This window comes from Pleurodeles waltl, chromosome 10 (genome assembly GCF_031143425.1).
Source record: "Pleurodeles waltl isolate 20211129_DDA chromosome 10, aPleWal1.hap1.20221129, whole genome shotgun sequence".
NCBI classification, from domain to species: domain Eukaryota; kingdom Metazoa; phylum Chordata; class Amphibia; order Caudata; family Salamandridae; genus Pleurodeles; species Pleurodeles waltl.
Window position 1 is genome coordinate 166,028,949 of NC_090449.1, and position 21,877 is coordinate 166,050,825.

Below are 21,877 nucleotides of genomic sequence, written 5' to 3' on the forward strand. Positions count from 1 at the left end.
ACTTGCTACCTGACCATCAACCGGAGAGGACCTACACTGCAAGTGCTGCTGCGACCTGAGTCTGGAAGCGACAATGGCTCGAGTGTCTGGGGAAAGGCCCCTGCCTTCAGTGCGGAGGAGTCTGAGAAACTGGTGGATGGGGATCCTCCCAGAGTACACGTTACTCTACGGTCCTCCAGACAAACAGGTGAGCACACTGTGAGCATAATGCGTGGGCAATGCCTGTTTGGAGTGGTGTGGATGTAAGCCACATGTTGTGGGGTGCTAAGGCGTTCTGGCCTGAATGCTGCATGAGAGATGGTCACTGTACGTGCGTCAGGGCATGGGTGGGAACTGTTGGGCAATGAGTATGACTGTCCGGACGGGTGAGTAATTACATTTTCCACTGTCTTTTCCCTCTAGGTCAGCGCCCACCAGAAAAAGGATATTTGGCGTGCCAAGGACCCTGGGCGAAGCACCCACTGCCACAAGAGATTGGAGGACCTGCGCCACTGGACCAGGAAAATGGGGGAGGCCCAGCTGGGGCTGGCCTCCCAACGTGAAAGGGGTGTCCGTCGCACCATGACCCCCCTGATGTTCCACATCCTGGCGGTGGCCTATCCAGAGTTGGATGGGCACTTGAAGACATCACAGCAGCCACAAGGGGGTGAGTACAGTTTCAGAAAGCTGACTGTGCGTGCTTTAGGAACTAGCTGGGTGGGGGATGTGGGCTGTGGGTGCCCCTAGGTCAGGAGGATCATGGCAAGGTAGGCCCCTTGTTTGCAGGCCCTGAAGCACCCCTACCCCAATGGTACTGTTGAAGTAAGCCTCAGCAAGGCCTACTAGTGCAAGGGGTTCACCTTTCTCTGCACAAAGTCCTCAGATCATGTAGGGAAGAAGTTGGCACAGAAACTGGAATAAAAGACAAAAGTTTATTAACCTCATGAGGTGGTACTACAGTTCAGACAGCACCCTTGGGTAATGTCTGAAGTAGCACACTGAACTGAGAGAGCATGGTCCTTTTATACCCACACAGGGGCTAAAAGGAGATGGTACAATTATGGAAACAAGACTTGTATACATGTAAGGTCATGTGGAAAATGCACAGTCGACAGGTAGGAGGAGCTAACAGTTTCCAAGGACTAACAGCTGCAGACCTTACTGAGCATGTGCGAAAGTAAGAGATGCTAAATATAACTTGTCCCTAGGCAGATTTCAAGAGCAGTTAACAGAAAGGTAGGACAGAGCACATGGTGAGCACATGGCAGCATGTAGCAGAGAAAATGGCTGCCATGAATACAAAATGGATTCCGCAAAATGTTCACAATAGTTACTAAATACAAGATGTCTTCTGCTAATGCTTAATCTAATCACTGCTAAATTACAACAGACGAACCTTTCAGCATTAGCTGAAGACATTCGTCTTTCTGGGATAATCTAAATATTCATCCTGTATATTTATGCTCATCATTTCAGCTATTTCCTTATCTAACATATGTTGTGCCTTCATTTCTGTAATATTTCTTTTGGTAGGCATACAAGCAGTAATACACATGGAGCAGAACATTGGACCACACTGAATACAGATACAGCATGTAAAACATATTGCAATTATTACACACAGGACTTTCCAACAGGTAGTTGGCAATATCCATAGTTACCACAAACAAAATATGTATTATGTGAAGCTGTAAAACTACTATTATTTACACCCTCAATAGTTAAAATCAAGGTACAATAGCTTATCCCTACTGGAATTCGTCCAATGCTTCGTATACATAAATCTGCTTTAGTTTTTGTAATAGAAATCACAAATTGTTCTTTCTTGTCAGAGTCTCGTATATTTGTGAAGACATATGGTATTGAAACATTGTCCGGTTGATACTCTTCCGATTCCCATTTAGTTCCTTTAGCTTGGGGATACCCATCTTTGTCTTGGTAGCATACTTTATTAAGGCGAAAAAGAAGTCCGCCCTCTGTACGTTTTCCAGATGCAAACAAAAGCATGTACCAAGCTTGACAAGAACCATTGTGTGAAAAAGGAAGAGGAATGAAAGGTGTTCCTCCTTTCTTTTGATGCGCAGTTATCATTCCACATACCCAACAGTTAGTAGTATTTGTAGCATTATGAGTATGATGCAACATCTGAATGAAAGTATTATTGAAGTACGATTGACGGTGCTTCTGCTCCTGATAGGGAAGCGTAAAGTAATAGTGATCCTCTGGTACTGGAGTAGTGGCAACAAAAAACTCACGAGCAGGAGACTTCTTTTCAATAAACCAGGTGATTGTTGCTGTAACCACCAAAACAACAACAAACCCCATAATACTAATGATCAATTTGTTATTCATTTTAGCAACAGTGATAATCGACCCTTTCAGAAATGAATTAAAAACAATCGTTGGAGCTCTTATCCCTGGGCAGCCGCTGATTTCTTCACCACGGGCCAAGACGGGTGTCACTACTCTAATGCACGGTTGATCCACCCCCCTTGCCACATTGGCTCTCCGTTTCACTAACCCAGGGCGGTAGCTCAACCAGTCTTTTCAAAACAATTTTCAGATTCTTTCCTTGGTCTCAAATTATATCGCGACACTCCAGAAGTCGTATGGTCCGGGAAGACCTCTGCAGTTTCGTCAGGTGATATAGCACGGCCTTTCTCCGAAGTCAAAATCTCTCGATGATCGGTCAGCACAGCAGGTTCCACCAAGGTAGGTAGCACTCTCTTGCAGTGAGTACTATGGACCCAATTCTTTCGGTTCGTCACTCGAACTGCTGTCCTTGTCGCAAGGAGCACCTGTTCTGGGCCTCGCCACCTTGGTTCCAAGCTGCTTGATCTTTCAAAAGACTTAATCATCACCTGGTCACCAGGTCGGAGTTCATGGCCTTCACCTGTAGATCTGTCAGGAAGTGCTTCGTGAACCTGTTGATGAATAGAAACCAAATTGTCGGTTAACTGTACCAAATAATCATTCATCAGGACACAAGGTACATCATATACAGATTTTGGTTTAGGAACTCCCCAAATATTCATTGGTCTCCCAAATACTACTTCATAGGGGCTAAGGCCAAGTCGGGAGTGTGGCACTAACCTAATAGACAATAATTCCAATGGTAATGCATCCGGCCAAGTTAAGGATGTGGAAGCCTGTATCTTCGCTAATTTCAGCTTCAATGTAGCATTATACCTTTCCACCAACCCTGCCATCTGAACCATAGGTTGTACAAAAGCTATAGGCAATTTCCATTTATCCATCTGCTTATTCCGCCAACAGCCCTCATCATCCAATTCTCCATCTTTAGACCATTGCTCACGTTCTTTCACAGAAGCACAGAATGCTTGTCTAGCATTATGCCAATGTTCAGCTTGTGACTTCACTACATACATAGAAGTAGTACTTCGCTGCATCGCAGTCTCACGTGCTACACGGTCTGCAAGAGCATTACCTTGCCCTATCTTATCGGTCACTTTCTTATGTGCACTACATTTCACAATAGCTAGTTTATTTGGATATGTCAATGCAGTCAAGAGGTTATGCACTAATTCTCTGTGCATTATCTGCATCCCGTGGGATGTGAGAAAACCTCTCTCCTTCCAAAGCAAACCAAAATCATGAGCCACTCCAAAAGCATAGCGGCTGTCTGTGTAAATGTTCACACTTAAATCAGTACTAAGCTCACATGCTCGTGTCAAAGCTATTAGTTCAGCTGCTTGAGCTGACTTCTGTGGTATACGAGCTGTCTCCACTACCGTGTGTATTGTGGCGATTGCATATGCAGCTGAGGTCGTACCATCTGGCAACTTCAAGCAAGACCCATCAACCCACAGTTCCCCGTCTACATCTAAAAGGGGTGTATCTTGTAAATCAACACGACCCTTTGTCTGTTCTTCGGTAAGGAATATACAATCATGTGTTTCTTGTGACTGAGGCTGAGTCACCGGATATGGCAACAAAGTAGCTGGATTTAGTGTCGCACCTCTCTTCAGTGTAATGTGAGGAGCCAACAATGTCAACTCATAACCTGTCATATGGGCGCTAGTTAAATGTTGTGTCTTTGTTTGATTTAAAAGAGCATCAACCGCATGGGGTACTAGCACCAACAGCTTATGTGACAAAACTATCCCTTCACTCTGACGTATTGAGACAGCTGTTGCGGCAACTGAACGAAAACACCCAGGCAACGCTCGAGCGACAGGATCAAGTACTGCTGAAAAATATGCACAGGGACGCTGCTTATTGCCATGTGTCTGTACTAAAACTGACAATGCACATCCATCTTTCTCGTGTATGTAAAGTGCAAAAGGCTTCATGTAATCTGGAGTATCTAGCACTGGTGCAGAACAAAGGGCTTATCGCAGCTGCCGGAAAGCAGTCTCACATTCATCTGTCCATGGGAGGGGCATTGGAGTATCTTTAGTCAAAAGTGCTAGCAAAGGTTTGGCAATGTGTGAAAACCCTAATATCCATTGCCTACAAAAAGAAGTAAGACCAAGGAATGCACGAACATCTTTCTGAGTAGAGGGTACTGGTGTGTCTAAAATTGCTTGAATACGATCTGAAGTAAGTGCACGGCCCTCCTTAGACAAAAGGTGACCTAAATAGGTTACCTTTGGTCTACAATATTGCAATTTCTTTCGTGACACTTTATGATGGTGTGAAGCAAGAAAAGAAAGTAAGGACAAAGTGCACTTTTCACATTGCTCCGGGGTATCAGCTGCCAACAAAATATCATCAACATATTGTATGAGAGCCACATCTTCAGGTAAAACAAAAGAATCAAGGTGTCCAAAGTCATAGTACAAGAACTAATTGTTCCCTCAACTTCCTCATAAAAGGCGGCTGGATTTTTCCGCGGGTCAGGTAATGCTGTTTTAAGTGCCATTACATCTGCCCTATTCCAAGGAGTATACACCCAATTATAAATAAAATAACCCTTAGCATCAACAGAAGTTTTATCATCACTTGTACCCAATCCTTTAGGAGGAACATACAAAGGCGCGGCCTCCCGCATTGGTTTCGCGTGAACTATCATAATCTTATCTGTTTCAAAGATGGAAGCTTGCGCCCCTCCGGTCTGAGATGCTCCTGCAACTGCGTCGCAGCCCTTTTCTCTTCTTGCAAACGGACTGCCACAATACGTAATTTCATTAAAAGCCTGATTGCATCAGCCACCTGGGAGAAAACAAAAAGACCATCACGCATTTGCTTATGATCAGCAGCTACATCATCGGGCTCTAACTCATCAGAATATTTCCGATATAGTTCAATAACTTCTGAGCCAAAAGACTCAGGAAAATATAGCTGCTCCTTTTCCGTCCACCCTTTCATGTTGTCTAAAAGTTCAGAAGCAGAAACAACGCTACAAATTGTTTTACGAGCAATAGATCTAAGCTCAGACGCACGGTCAGCAGGCAGCATAGAGCGACTGTCCCGCATCTTCTGTTGCTCCGAACTGGAGACTTTAGGTAACTCATGAGGGGCAGACGGGACGACATACGGAGGTGGAGGGCGATCTAGTAACAATAAATCATCATGTGGGTTATTAAGGATAGGATAAAGAGATTGCCTAACAGTGTATTGCCCAGTTACCTGTAGCTTACGTTCTTTATCTTCTAGCTCCTTTAAGTCATTTATTTATTTATTTCTCATTTCCAATGCTTTCACATATACATTCTTCCGCTGCTCTTTCTCAAGCAAGGCTTGCTCACGCTTCACTCGTCCACGCGCTTCTTTCTCCCACATTCGTACACAGTCAAACATATCTTGCCTAGACTTTCGCTTACACATACATTGTTCCACATACTCAATCTTTCGCAAATCAAATGACCCATGCATAGGCCAACGTAACTCAGGATCCGCGCGGGTGTATTTATTCCATAATGTGCTGTACATTATAGAAGAAAGACCATGTTTAACATACATATCTCTATTTGGCGTCCCCTCTGGGGGTGCCGGTTGCAATTCTTCCAGTCTCAAATTGGTACCATTACAAAAGCAACACATCCTACGAAGTGCGCTAAAAACAGGCGTGCCAAAAATAGTGCAGAATATGCAATATTATAATCAAAGTAGCACTTAAGGTGCCGTTCAAATCAAAATTAAATTGGAGAAAATTCTCCTCATTACCTGCCTATATAAATTGCAATTTATATATCAAATCCAAAGAATACAAATTGACTAGTCACCCAAATCACGGAAGCCACAGTAAGTAGTGCTAAACTACATTACCAAACACAGGCATCAAAACCCACAGCAAGTGCCGTAAAACGGCTCTTACCAATCACAGGGTGTCCAGGTTCCAACTGCCAAGTTCTAAAATCGACCAAATGGTCACTGCATGACGAATGAACAAAAAGAATCTCAGTCGAGGACCGGCGCCACCTGGATGGTCAAGTCAGAAGGAAGGGAAAAACGCTGTGGTTGCCAAGACTTGGGTCTCCTCAGGCATTGATCGTCCGCAGCGAGATCCCAATCCTTTGTCGCGACCAATCCGTTGGGCATCCGAGTCGCCGATGAGTCCCTGTTCGGGCGCCAATTTGTTGAAGTAAGCCTCAGCAAGGCCTACTAGTGCAAGGGGTTCACCTTTCTCTGCACAAAGTCCTCAGACCATGTAGGAAGAAGTTGGCACAGAAACTGGAATAAAAGACAAAAGTTTATTAACCTCATGAGGTGGTACTACAGTTCAGACAGCACCCTTGGGTAATGTCTGAAGTAGCACACTGAACTGAGACAGCATGGTCCTTTTATACCCACACAGGGGCTAAAAGGAGATGGTACAATTATGGAAACAAGACTTGTATACATGTAAGGTCATGTGGAAAATGCACAGTCGACAGGTACGAGGAGCTAACAGTTTCCAAGGCCAACAGCTGCAGACCTTACTGAGCATGTGCGAAAGTAAGAGATGCTAAATATAACTTGTCACTAGGCAGATTTCAAGAGCAGTTAACAGAAAGGTAGGACAGAGCACATGGTGAGCACATGGCAGCATGTAGCACAGAAAATGGCTGCCATGAATACAAAATGGATTCCGCAAAATGTTCACAATAGTTACTAAATACAAGATGTCTTCTGCTAATGCTTAATCTAATCACTGCTAAATTACAACACTACAAGTGGCCAACTACAACTGGGCAGGGTCCTGTGGGTGTCAGGTGTGCAGATGCTGGCGTTAGGCATTGTACCCCATGGGCTGGTGACTACCTTAGTGAGTGGTTGGGCATGGCCCAGTGGATAGGGCAGCTCAGTTTGTGTTGTGTACGCCAATGGTAGTGGTGTTGCTGGTATTGACCATGTGTATCCTCAGTCTCTCAAGTGGGTGGTTTGCCCACTGCTTGGTCCTGGGGAGTGCAAAGCCACAGTCTCTCAAGTGGGTTACATGTTCCACTGATTCTGGAAGGGGCCTTGTTCCCAGTCAGCTTCATCCTGCCAAGGAAAGGGTGAGTGGATGCAGTTCTCCACTGGTTCTGGAGGGGGCCTTGTGCCCAGTCTGCTTCATCCTGCCAAGGATAGGGTGAGTGGATGCAGTTATCCACTGGTTCTGTATGGGGCCTTGTGCCAGTCTGCTGCATTCTGCCAAGGATTGGGTGAGTGGATGCATCTCTCCACTGGTTCGGGAGAGGGAACGTCACCTGTGTCCTCTGGTTGGGAAGGGACACAAAAGCAAGGGCAAGTCATTTGAGGGGCTCGGAGCCCCCTGGTGAGGGACTGGTGACCACCATTTGCCCTGACAGGCCAGCAACCTGTACCATGGTAAACACCGCCGCAATGACCGCCACCTGCCCCACCACCTGCACCATCCCCTTCGCCGCCGCTGCCACACAACAGTCACCAGCATCATCCCCAGTGGGCAGCCATCCGAGGCTGCTGGAGATGGCCTGGTGTCTCCCTCCACTACTACAGACACCTGCACCACGGGCAGCACCGGCAGCATCTCCGCCACAGACACCGCCGCAGGCACCGCCACCTGCACCACCATATGCACCGCCACATGCCCAGCCGGTGCCACTATATCAGACATCAGCAGCATCCCTAGTGGGCAGATGTCCGAGGCTGCAGAATACGTCCTGGACCCTGCACACACCACTTGAGGCAGCACCACCAGCACTGGCACTACCAGCAGTTTGCAGCCTAAGTCGCCGCAGGATGGAGTGTGGCTCTGCCTCCATGGAGTATAATGCTACCTGTTCCCTGCACATCTCGTGCCTCAGACACTCAGGTGAGGGATTGGGAACTGCCACACCCCAGGTACAGCATCACTGGGCACAATGCCCCATCCAGAACCAGTGGAGAGATGCATCCACTCACCCAATCCTTGGCAGGATGAAGCAGACTGGGCACAAGGCCCCATCCAGAACCAGTGGAGAACTGCATCCACTCACCTTTTCCTTGGCAGGATGAAGCAGACTGGGCACAAGGCCCCCTCCAGAACCAGTGGAGAATTGCATCCACTCACCCTTTCCTTGGCAGGATGAAGCGGACTGGGAACAAGGCCCCCTCCAGAATCAGTGGAACATGTCACCCACTTGAGAAACTGTGGCTTTGCACTCCCCAGGACCAAGCAGTGGGCAAACCACCCACTTGAGAGACTTGAGAGACTGTGGCTTTGCACTCCCCAGGACCAAGCAATGGGCAAACCACCCACTTGAGAGACTGTGGCTTTGCACTCCCCAGGACCAAGCAGTGGGCAAACCACCCACTTGAGAGACTTGAGAGACTTGAGAGACTTGAGAGACTTGAGAGACTGTGGCTTTGCACTCCCCAGGACCGAGCAGTGGACAAACCACCCACTTGAGAGACTGTGGCTTTGTACTCCCCAGGACATCACTGTGGGCATGTTGCCCCCTCGAGGAGTAGTGGCATGGTACCATCTTCCGGCTGAGGTGCCCTGCCTCCCCTTCCCCCTGAGGTGCCTGTGTTTTTTTGACCTGATGCCCCTGCAGTGTTCTTTCCGTTTTGAGGCAGGAGTGAAGTGTGGGCTTTGCCCATGATTTTTTTGGAAACTGGTCCACAGACATTTACAAAGGACATTGTACGGCCTTCTGTACATATTGTAAATATTTGTATATACTATTTTTTTTATATTCATTAGCTATATCTGCATGTTCCAAAATATTACTGATTGAACTCAATTCCTTTTGTCCTTGCATTCTTCCAGGGGGTAACTGGGTGTTTCTGTAATGTTGTTGGATGTGTTAGTGTGTATGGTGTTGTGGGTGAGGGTGGGGGGTGGGGGTGTTGCATGTTGCTTATGTGTGTCACTCTCTTCCCCCCCGTGTGCTAGGTGCCGCCACCTTCTTTCAAATTCCTGGTGTATTAGTAGATACCCCAACATGGGGAGGGCCTGCAGTTCGGGCTCCATGGCGTCCTGGTTCTTCGCTGAGTGTCGAAAGGTGAGTGGTTCCCCTTCGGTGTACTGTTTCAGCCGTGCTTTTGATGTTGTTGGTACCACCCTGGAAAAGCTGGCGGATTGGCCTCTCATAATACAGTGGGCGGTACATTGTCTTCCGCTTGTCTGTTGGCGGTGACCACCGCAGTGTTTGTTGCTAACGCCCTGGCGCTCGGAGTGTTAAAGTGGCTGTCTATGTTGGCGGTTTCCGCTGTGGTCGTGATCCCATTTTTTTTAGCGCTGGCCTGTTGGCGGTATTACCGCCGCTTTAACACCAACCGCCAGGGTTGTAATGAGGGCCATAGTGTTACTTGATACTCTGGAATTGTTTGTTTTGCAAGACAATGTGTTTCACTACAAATTTTATGATAGAACACCAGTGTTTATAAGTACAGCACCAAGGTGCTTCATCAGAGTTACAGTACTGGCCCTAATTTTCACCAGCCACCAGCTTGCTCTCTTCCCACCAACTAACGTGGGCTTGTCATCTTAACTTAGCCTAATAACTACACCGGGTGAAAGGTCAGCAGCTATTTAATGGTTTAATCTGCTTATTTTGTGAGCTCTTTTTAACTTTTGCTTTTTGATGCATTTCTGCACTACATTTAAATCGTGACCTTTCTGATCGACGGATTTACTTTTGAGAGCCACAGAGTAAAGTGGAAATAGTGGGAATTAAAGCTGTGGCTGATTGGCACACTCACCTTCATTTCTCTGCCTAGCGAGGTTTGAGAATGAGTGCTTCTCAGAATGTTTGGCAGTCACCCAGCGAAGTTGGCCTGGATCAACTTCCAGATTGTAAGGCCTCCAGGTCGACTAAGTGGCTGCTCCAGCAGAGCTTGATGATAGCAAATAATTGGGTTGTGCAGCTGCGGCCTGTCTTTTGAGGCTCGGGGTCCATGCCCCCACTTTTTGCCCCTGAAGAAGAGTGTCTGTCAGGCTGAGCAAAGGTCACCCTGAGAGAGGCACTTCATTATCAGTAAGGCAGACAGGAGCTAGATGTGCACTATTTGTGCAGGCTGCCGGCTGCCTGAGCTGAACTTTGCTGGGCTGAAGAAGTCACAGCTGTGTGGGTGTGACCTCTTCCGCCTAGCAGAGGTGCCTCGAGGCCCTCTCCCTCATGTCAAGGTGGAACGTCATTGATTGCTTCGGACCTGGGCATTTTAGTTTTAAGCCCTGAAGCACCCAGGGCCGAATGCCAATCAGTGGCACCTCGTCACAGAGTTGTGGTGTTAGCAGTCTCACCTACCCCATACCATTCTCTGACAAGCTGGGATGCTGCCTTCCCTCATTAGCTGACCTTAGGTTAGCCCGTGAGGGAAGGCAGCACTCCCAACCCTCCTGGGACCCCAAGGCAGAGAGGAAGGTAAGTGTATGTGTGTTTTTCTTTTTTAAATGAATGTTTGCTGCGTGAGTGCTTGTATGTTTGAATATTTGATAATGAGTGTTGTGAATGGATGTGTGTGCACGCCTGTATGTGAATGAATGAGTGTGAGAGTGCATGTGTGCCTGAGAGTCCCGCCCGTCTCCCTCTGTCCTATAATTACCGTCCGCCACTAAGGCTGTGTATGCTTGAGATTAATTCATAGAGAAACTGTGCCAGACCCAATGTGTAGACTAATGCCTACACTTTACTCGAAAATCTCATTACCTTGGGCTGCAAGTGAAGAGTGAATGACCTCCCCCACAATGATTTGTATCTTTAGGTGAGTAGAGTATGGCAGGAGTGTGTCTGGTAGGGAGCACAGGAGGATTTTAAATCATAAGCAGGTTAATAAATGAGTGAGTGCATTGTGTCTGTGGGAGTATAGCAGGGCGAGGTGTAGAAGGCAAGGATTCTCCAAATCCTAAAGCAGGTATCACAATTGTCTATTAACTGTATCATTAGAATAAGCACCAAATGCTTTAAAATTTTTAGTGATCCTCATTGTAAAACACCAAAAGTGTAATGTTTGTAACTAGTTTGGAAATGTGCTCCATGCTTTTTTTTTTTCTCTAGCCAATTTGGATGCTAGCGCCATGATAAGGTTGTGGCAAATTAGGGTAGTGGTTATGTCGATACAATGCATTTGATACAGTTGTGCATTTTAACATTGTTTTTGTCGCACTGGTAAATGTGTTTAGATAAATGTGTAGTGGTATCTGGTGTTAAAGATCCACGGCTACACGTAGCCTGGCCCTACAACACCCACCGCGATTCCATCTCACCTGTGACAAGTTAAACAGTGATGGATTTGGGGCTTGGTCATTTTTAGATCTCATTTGACAGTGGGCATGCAGTGTTGCTGCAATTGTTATAGTATACAATAAAGGACTTGCAGGTGACCAATTACTTACCATTTGCCGGCTTTATTGTCATTCTTTTTAGCTGCCTTCTAATTGGCCATCATATGTCACACATCACTTCCTTTTATTTCTCCGGAGCAAGGACCAATTCTAATTGATTTCATTTGATTAGTGTCCTTCCGCTGTCCTTCGGCTGCTCATGCTGTGATTCAGGCTACTTTTTAAAAAAAAATTCTGTCCATCATTTCTACTTCCATTCTACACCTTTAGATTGCTTTAAACTTCTGCCCTACAGGGTTGTTCATTGTTGCCTTAATTTGGTTTTGGACTTCAGCTCTTCCTTTTATAGGACCAAACAAATGCATAGACTATTAATGCAGTTTGAGATTTTATTTTATAGTTTGGTGTTTCCTTTTATAGCACCAAACATATGGCATGAAATATTAAAGCAGTCCGTGTGACTGCATGTGCTTTTAGGCTGTACCTCTTCTCTGCACATACAAAGTATGTGCCTGTTTAAAGTGTACACTAGTCTGAAACTGGACCCCATAGTCTTTGCAGACAAGCAGTCCAGTCACATGCTTCAGGCCAAGCTTCTGCTAAGCAACATAAAACATTTTGGAATCATCTGTGCTTTTCCAAACACAAAGTATGTGGCTTTCTAAAGTGTCTGAATTTTGGCTGCGCAGCAGTTAATCCATTTCTCCTTAAAGCCCTTATCCCCAATCAAATATGTATTGCATGGAATATTAAATCCGCCCATGTGACTGCATTTGCTTTTAGGCTGCAGCTCTTCTCTGCACATACAAAGTATGTGTCCGTTTAAAGTGTACACTAGTCTGAAACCGGAACGCATAGTCTTTGCAGACAAGAAGTCCAGTCACATGCTTCAGGCTAAGCTGCTGCTAAACAACATAAAACATTTCGGAATCATCTGTGCCTTTTATTTTTTTTTAAACTTTGTTTTATCGAGTCAAATACAAGAACATTAACCTACCATTGCCAGATCAGAGATATGCAGTTGTGGATATATATGAATAAAAATATTGTAGTTATAAATGCATATTAAAAATGTAAATGAATTAGGCAAATACAGCAATATAGTATCAAAGACTCCAATTTTAATAAAGAAAGAGAAAGGGAAAGGGAGAAGAGCTACAGGGATAGAAAAGGGAATGAAGTGATAGCCATGTGGCGAGAGGTAATAGACAATAGTTACAGTGAATGTAAGATGAAATAAGTATATATAAGAAGAAAAACAGGAAATGTATTGACATTTTTTTAAAAAGGAGGAGAAAAATCAATTTCCTTTGAAGTGCGTGAGAGATAGTTACTCAATGGCAACCATAGCTGATGATGTCTTAAGAAAGTTCCTGTTGAATCAAGCTTGTAGCTGTCAAGTCTATGATGATAACACACGGAGTTCCACCACTGTATGAGAGTAGTGTTCTCTGAAGAATTCCAGTGAGAAGTAATAATAGAGATTGCAATAGAAAGCATGAGGTCCACCAATTTTCCAAGAGGCTTGAATGAACTCCAAATTTTGTGTTTGTCACCCCAAAACAGTAATTCATATGACATTGGTAAGGAGATCTAAGCTTTTGCCGAAATGCAAGACCATATTGAGGACCAAAAAGTAGATAGGGATGGACAAGAAAAAACATTTGAAAGTCAGTACCCTGCTGAGTGCACCAACATTTGCCATTTTGTGTATTTCTGAGTTTCTAAAGGCATACAGGAGTGTAGAAAAGTATATTATAAAAAACATATAGGGTCTGCGTGATGCTTGCAGTGTGTGCAGTGGAATGTATATTATACCACATTCTATTCCATAAAAAAGTTGGCCAAACAACGCCAAGAACTAATTCCCACAATGTCCTGATAGGTGATTTGAGGCTAGGTGGAACAGACGTTCTTAAAAGTTTATAAATTCCAGCTGCCGCAGGATAATTAGAAGTTACAATCGGGTGTGGAGATGATGCAAGAGAAGAATGATTGTGATATATAAGTTCATTAAGGGCCTCTTGGACCAGAGTAGAAAGAATGAAATATTGGGATTTTGTGCGAATAGGGAGATTATAAATTGCTGAGAGAGTAGTAAAAGGGATGAGAGAGACTTTATGATATAATTGAGAAATGAGAAGAATACCTTTTGCCATCCAAGCCTTCTAACACAAGGTTTTACCTTATTTCCTTAGAGAATTATTTTGCAAAATAGGACTATTAAAGAATTGATTAATGGGGATAAGATGTGAAATAATAAAAAGGTTTCAATAAGTTGACTGAATGGGAGATAGTGCTGGGCAACCAGAATTTTGGAGGGTAGACATAAATATAATAATGTGTTTATGGGAGAAGGGAGGAATAAGTGTTTCTTCCAAAGAGAACCATAGCATTTGAGGTGCATCATTGAGTGTAGATAAATAGGGTTGTATTTGCTTCCTGCCAAAAGATTTGTGATAAGTTAAAATGTCAGGAAAATTAACTCCACCTTGTACTTTAGGAAGTTTTAATTTTGAAAGAGATTTGGGGTTGTTTACCGTGCCACAGGAACTTGGATTGAATTTTATCAATTGAACTAAATAAAGTTTAAGTATCTCAATAGGAATCATCATGAGGAAGAATATAATGATAGGGAGAAGCATCATCTTAATGGTGTCCAAGCGGCCCCACCACGTGAGATACAACAGAGACCATTTCTGTGAGAGACCTACAAGCTTTGCAGATAAGATTTCTGTCTTTGTTGTATCCTTGATGTTGCAGTACCTTACCAACAGGCGTTTAATCTTAGAAGAATTCCAAGATAATCCTGCATCAAGGAATACAGAGCCAGTGCAATGAGCATAAAGTGGTAAGACCACTTTTGGCTATGTTAAGTTTATAGCCAGGTACATCAGAATATAAGTTGAGCTCATGCAGGAATGCAGGAAGAGAAGTGTCAGAGTGAGACATGAACCAAAGAATATCATCAGCATATGCCATAAATATAATGTGTGTATTATTAATTTGAAACTCTGCAAATTGTTCAGAAGTTTTTAATTGGTATAGAAAAGGTTCGAGAGCTGAAATAAATAGTAAAGGAGATAGTGGGCATCCCCGACGCATACCCCTTTTAAGAGGGGAAAAAAGGAGATTGAATACCATTTGCTATAACGGAGGAACTTTGTGAGGAATAAAGAATGGATATAAAATGTCAGAATTTAATACCTAGTCCATGCCATTCCAATGCCTTCTACAAGAAACTCCAATAGACCCTATCAAAGACCTTTTCTGCATCCAATGATAAAGCTGCCAGAGGAATCTTAAGTTTAGAAGCCTTGTTAATAATATTTTAAAAAGTACGAGAATTAACTGCTACATTTCCATTAGAGATAAAACCAGATTGATGAGAATCAATAAGGTCAGGTATATATGGGAGTAAACGGAGAGAGCTAAAACTTTGGTATAGACTTTACAATCTGTATTAATTAAACATATGGGTCTATACTTTTTATATTCAGTCACATCCCAATCGTGTTTGGGAATACGACAAATCAAGGCCTCCGTAAGTGAGCCAGATGCAGAGCCTGACCTTATAAAGAGATTAAGTAATTGAAAGAGTTTGGGGAAGAGAGACTTAGCAAACTGAATATAGAATCCTACTGTGAAGCCATCTGGGCCTTAAGCCTTACACTTGGGGAGAAATTGTAAAGCTGTGTATAGTTTGGTAAGTTGTAGGGGTTGGTCTAAAGATGAGAGGTTAATATGCAATAGGTCTCTTGGTTTGAGATTAGAAAAATATTGGTTGATGGATTCAACTGAAGGTGTGTGTTCTGGAGTGTATAGGTCCTTACAGAAAGAAGCGAAACATAATGCTATATCTTTATCTCTAAAGTGTTTAACACCATTGTTATCTGTGATAAATTTAATAGTTGTTTTTTCTTTTCTTTGTTTCAAATATTGAGCTAGAAGAGAACCAGCGTTATTATTACCACCATAATATCTGGCATTTCTTTTCAGGAGGTTGCTACATGCTTGTTCAGTGGTATATTGGTTGAACTCCATTTTAGTTGAGACTAGTTCTTCAATATGTGATTTACTAGTTTTGTAAGTATAGTATTCCTGTTCAAGGGACTTAATATTTTTAAGAATGGAAGTCGATTTTTGTTGAGCAGAATTGTTTTTTGAGTGAGCGTAACTTACGATGAAACCACTCGAGGCTGCTTTGAATGCATCCCACACAAAATGAAATGATAGTTGATCACTATCATTGATGTGGAAGTATTCTTCTATAAACTTGCTGTAGGAAGCGATAACAGTAGCATCTGAAAGTAGAGAGGTATTAAACCGCCATGAAGATGTTTTAGAACCATTAAGAAAAAGATCAAGGTCAGTAATCACAGGTGCGTGATATGAGATCAAAATAGCACTGATTTCAGAGTTGACCATATGTTGCAATAAGCCTTCACTCAGAAAGATATGATCAAGCCTAGAATGGAATGGTGGGTAGGAGAATAAAAAGAGTATTCCAAGGGGTTGGGATTGATATTCTCCAAGAATCAGAGAGAGAATGCTGTAAATTAAAGTTTTTAAAAGCTTTGTGGGAGGCATGTGGAATGAAACCTGATGTGGAATGTCTGTCCAAATATGGATCAAGAATTTGGTTGCAGTCACCACCTATTAGTAAATTGTTTGAGAAATGTTCAGAGACAATATGTGAAAGACTCTTCCCAAAATTTGGATCTGGATGTGTAGGGCCATATATATTTAGGATAGTAAGAGAAATATTGTCAATTGTAAATGTAACAAGTACCCAGCGGTCTTCTGTATCTTGATGTTGTGAAATTATGGTAGTTTTATGACAGATTATAATTACCCCATTTTTGTTTGTGGTAGAAGGAAAGTAGAAAATGTCCCGCACCCATTGTTTTTTAGCTTAATTGCCTCAGAGCTGTTCAGGTGAGTCTCTTGCAACAAAGAAATGTGTCATTTCAAACGAGCTAGGTGAGATAAGACACGCTGACGTTTAATGGGGTGTTTAAGCCCCTTAACATTCCAAGTAACAGTTCTAAGTTGCATAACAAGAAGTATTAATAAACACCTGCTGTAACACAGAAAAAACGAGGCATATCAATTTTGCAAAAGCAAAGAAATGGGAAGGAAACAAGATAGTAAAGAAAAGGAGAAGGAGGAAGATGACCTCCAGAAGTTGTGAATACTTGGATGTGGCAATACAGGGACCAAAGTCCACGAAAGCTAAAGAAGACAAGATAGAAAGTGAATACCCAGAAAGGTAGAGGGACACCGGAGAACCTGAAAATACAGGCAAGAGTGGCTTCAGCCCAAGAAAAGTGATATTAGATATTAAAACATATGATGGCAAGTTTCATGGAAGAAAAAACATTATACAAATGAAAAATGTACCATTTAGGAGACCAAATAATGTAATAACTATGGTAAAGGAGTGTGACATGAAGAACAGTAAAAATCAAAACTTACCAGTGGAACGTGTAGAAGAACAATTTGGATGGTGAGAAAGGGATACGGTTGGGAAAGGAACATGAGGATTGCATGAAGAACACTATCTAAAAAAAATAAAACAAGAATATAAGAAGATGCAGAGAATAGAAACCATGCATATACATACTAAACATAACCATTACTATTAAACTGTCCAGAAAAAAAGAAAGGACATTAAAGGCAAATTAAATTATATCTTCAAGTAATTCCAGATGCTCCTAGTTCCACTGCTTCTGTTTTGTGTTGGTTAATAAAAGTTTGTAGTGCTGAAGGTCCCTCTAACCAGTAAGATTTGTCCTTGAATGTAATTTTGAAAAGGCATGGGTGAAGAAGACCATGTAGAATATTCAAGGATTTGAGTTTTGGATGTAAGTCCAAAAACTGTTTGCAATGTGCAGCTGTAGCAGGAGAGAAGTCTTGTGTGAAAAACACTTTATGACCTGACTATTGCAGAGAGCCTATTTTTTGGCTTCCGAGAGTATTTACATCTAGTCCGTAAATTGGAGAAAGCGAATAATAATGCCTCTAGGATGTGCACGAGGGCCAGTTGAAGTCTGTGGACCTAAACAACATGCCCATTGGATAGAGTGGGGAGAGGTAGAAGGAAAGAGAGGAATTTAAGGTATTGTTGTTTGAAGGAATGCAATCATGTTAGAGCCGAAGCCTTCTAAACCTTCTTGAATCCTAAAAAGGTAAAGATTATTTCTCCTATTTCTGTTTTCTTCGTTTTCGGTAAGCCTTTTCAGTTGAGCTATGTCCTTGGAGATCTGGGGATTGACAGTGTTACAATCTTCAAGGATACTGACTCAAGGATACTGACTCTCTGTTCCAGAGTACAAATTAGTTGTTCATGTTGGGACCATTGCCCTTCAATACATTGCAAAGAGACATTAGTGTCACTTATAAAGGGCTTTAATGCACGCAATTCCTCCATGACATCATCTAGAGTAAGATGTGTAGGTGATTTTGAGGGCGAATCAAGGTTTTTATTGGGGCGCTTGACGGAGGAGGTGTTAGATAATTTTCTCGCAATTGCACCAGCAGCATGAGATAAAATGTCAGTAGCACTATCCATGGTTAAAGCTGATGGTAGAGAACATTTAATTATATGTGTGTGCACCACTCAAAGAGGATTATTAGACTTGGAGGAAGAAAGATAACTGGCTGCTGATCTGAAAATTGTGTGGCCTCCCCATAAAAGCCAGCAGCAATTTGGTATTAGGAAGCCAGCAATGTGAGGTGATGATGAAATTATATTACGATGAGAAGCTGCTGCAAGAAGCATCCAACAACAGAGCAAAATATAATACAAAATAAATAAATAGAAAATGCAAAATTATTCTCTCAGAGCAGGCATGGCAGAATACCACTAGAGCAAAGCACTTTACTGCACATAGTCAAACAATTATTGACTAGTTTTAAGGGGACCTTCTGAAGAGTAAAAATCCACTCCCTCAAAGAAAACATTTACCATGTTATGAAGAGCAATTTAAAAGAGCTCCTTGATAACAAGATCTGCCAGTAAATACTGAAAGTTGAAAACCTGAGCTAAATGTGTTTGAAAATAGAGGTCAAAAGTTCAGCTGGCTGTCAGAAGGTAATAAATATTACTTTGCAGTGGAAATTAGATTTGTAAAATGACATCCAGGCAAGCAGTTAAAACTCAAATAGAAACATCTCTGTGAAAGGTTAGGTTTGTGCAGAGGCTTATGAAGTGGAACACAAATGACACAGATAAATAATGACCTAAGGCCCTCATGTGAAGTCTCTGAAATGACTTAAAAACTGAATGTCTCTAAAAGATACAGGCGTATTTATGCAGTGGCAGAGTTCCATGCTCAGAAAGCTAGAGAAATGAATCATTTTGATGTGAAAACATCCCCTTCCTTCCAGGAAGTGCTGAAGCCTCACAAGCTCTGGGTCAGACCAGGCGTTAGGGGACCTGTGGACCCATTTCTACGGTTAAACACCATGGTCCACAGGTGCCCTCCTCAAGCCCCAGGAACACCCCCACCCATACCAGAGGGACACCAGAGGATGGGGGACCCCATCCCAGGTGAGTAGGATAATTATAGGTAAGTATGTTTTTTTATTTTTTTAAGTGCCATTGGGGGCCCCATCTTGGGGCCCCCTGCATGGCACAGGGTGAGGTAGCCATGCCCAGGGGACACTTGTCCCCTGTGATGGCCATTAGGGTGGTGGGCATGACTTCTGTCTTTCCTAAGACAGGAGTCATGTTTTTGGTGGTTGTGCGCCAGGAAATGGTGCTAGCCTGGTTAGAGGCATTTTTTTTGCCTCTAACCAGGCTGGCGTCCGTTTTTGACACACAACTCCCTCCTTACCTACTGCCACCCCCACACGTCTAGTGTCTTTTTTAAGATGCTAGCTCAAGTTTAGTGCTGGCTTGGGCCATTCCTTTAATATGGTGCCCGGCTGGCGCTGTGGAATGGAGCAAGCCGGAACTATTTTTTTTGCCCAAAAACTACGCTCGCGAAGATTTGCTGCAAAAAGTATAACTGTGAGCCTTAGTCCTGTTATCAGACACAGGACTTTGGTACAAACATTTAAAACGTCAAACCTGTTAAAGGCTTTTGCCAGAGACTCCTGTCAGGTGGTTCTACTGCAGGCTGAGATGTGTAGGAACTCTGCTGTAGTTCTGAAAACTGATTGTAATAATACATACAAAGTCAATCAGAAGAAGCTTATTTAAGATGGTACCAGGGCTTTTTTTTAGGTCAGTACATAGTTACAGGGCAGAAAGAGAGGTACATCATGCAGTGGTGGAACGATACTTGACATGCCCCCCAGCAAAGTACATGGAGGGCCTCCCGCCAGACTCAGTCTGGAGCTCTCAGGCCAAGGTACTGTGCTGGCGGGGGGGCCCTTGGAGCTCAGGCCCCCCCGCCAGCACCACAGAGGCTGCAGGGGTTCATGTTACGCCACTGGCACCGTGGACTGAGCATAAATTAAGCATCACATCATTGTACCTGTTCATAACAAACTAGTTTTCTTGCATGCCTAGATCATGTACACTTTGCATATATTTATTTAATATGAGAAGTGCTAAATAACATCACTAAAAAAATCCTTCATGTACACCCTTAGAGGAAGAGGGCCGGTCCTCTAAATCAGTGTCTCCCATTTCATGGTGAGACCCGGCCCTATAGCCATTTTGGGTGATTAATCCTCTCTGCACACTCTTTTTCCTGTCAAGAATACCCATGATGCCACCTCCCTTGCCACTATCAGGGGTGTCTGCACCACAGGCCTTGTAGATGAGGCCCTAAGTACTGAATCAACAATGCCTGATAATACCGCTTTAGTGATATCCCTACTTGTACACAACACCCTTATATCCACCTCATGCCCCTCCACCCTGTATAGGACAAGCACATCATTCCATTAGCTGTGTATAAAATAGGGCTACCCCTCATTTCTTGCAGCGTGGTACTCCATCTGTAATTTTCCAGCCTGAACCCAGACAGTGGTAGTGACAACCCTGCCCACTGGCCCAGGCAGATGGGGAACTGGTATACACAATGGCATAAGAGATTAAGGTTCTTGAAGACACAAAAATGAAACCCATATGTCATCAGAGACATGTTGTTGATCTTGGACCTTATAAATATGTTGTTTATTTATGGCGAAGCAGTACAGCTCAAAGAGCCACTCCTGATTTGTAGGTACCTGTGATGAACATAAATATTTAGGATGCAAATCTTAGCTACCATGAGAGCTGTCGATATCCATCCAATCCAGTGGAAAGGCAGTGAAGTCATGAAAAATGACTAGTTTGGCAGATTCTCCAAAGGCTACGTAGCTAGTGGAATGCAGTGTCCCCCACATGGACCGCCATTAGAGAGCCAGAGTACAGCAGTACAACAATATATGGTAAAGATAACTGCCAACGTCCGAAAATCACCAACATACAGAAGTCGAAGTCAGATGAGACCTGTGTAACTTGTAGAGGGACGAATACCAATTGTGTGAAATCTTGAAGTAAGTATATTTCAAGTGTGCTTCTCTATGTGAATAGTCATGGCATGCCAGGACTTCCTTCCAATCGGCCTCCAAGTAGGCTATCCCAGCCATTCCTGTAACTAAGTCCTCTCTGCCATACGGGTGTTGTATGAGTAGTGATTGTGTATGAATATTTAGTGAAGATTGGAAACACCACCGCTTGATAGCCCCCACGTCCATGTCTAAAAGTGGTGAGGCTGTGAGATGTGTCGGACCACATTCCAGTTTACCCCGTAGGCAGTGCCTTGTTTGTCAATACCTCCACAATTGTGAATGGGATGATGCACACCTGCTTGTCCCTAAATTGCATAAGAACCGTATACCACTCCAAAGCAGGCAAGAAAAAAATCCTAAAACGGGGATGCTGTGTCTGTTCCTCATGGCAAAACACAGTAATATCATTGGAGGAGGCGAATGCTTATGTGGTGACCACAAAACACCACCTTGGCTATTTAAGCAGACGGGTCAGGCAACCATCAAAGGGTCTATATGAGCATACTGAAGAATACAGCCCCTCTATTCTTCTAGCACAGCTATAACGGTCTACCTTAATAGGTCAAACGTTTTCTGAAACGTCTTGTGCTTGTCCAAATATGGTGAGTACCTCCTTGTCCTTAAAATCTGATTCCACACACAGGCCTACCTGTATATCCTCCATTGCTCTCACATCTAATGACTAGTAGGCCAGTGAGAATTGTATCT

General features: G+C 43.4%; 1 protein-coding gene across 1 annotated transcript in view; it reads left to right on the forward strand.

The window, feature by feature from the left end:
• Positions 1-21,877, forward strand: part of LOC138260732 (melanin-concentrating hormone receptor 1-like) — a 195,539-nt gene that overhangs the window by 47,410 nt on the left and 126,252 nt on the right. The window lies entirely within an intron of this gene.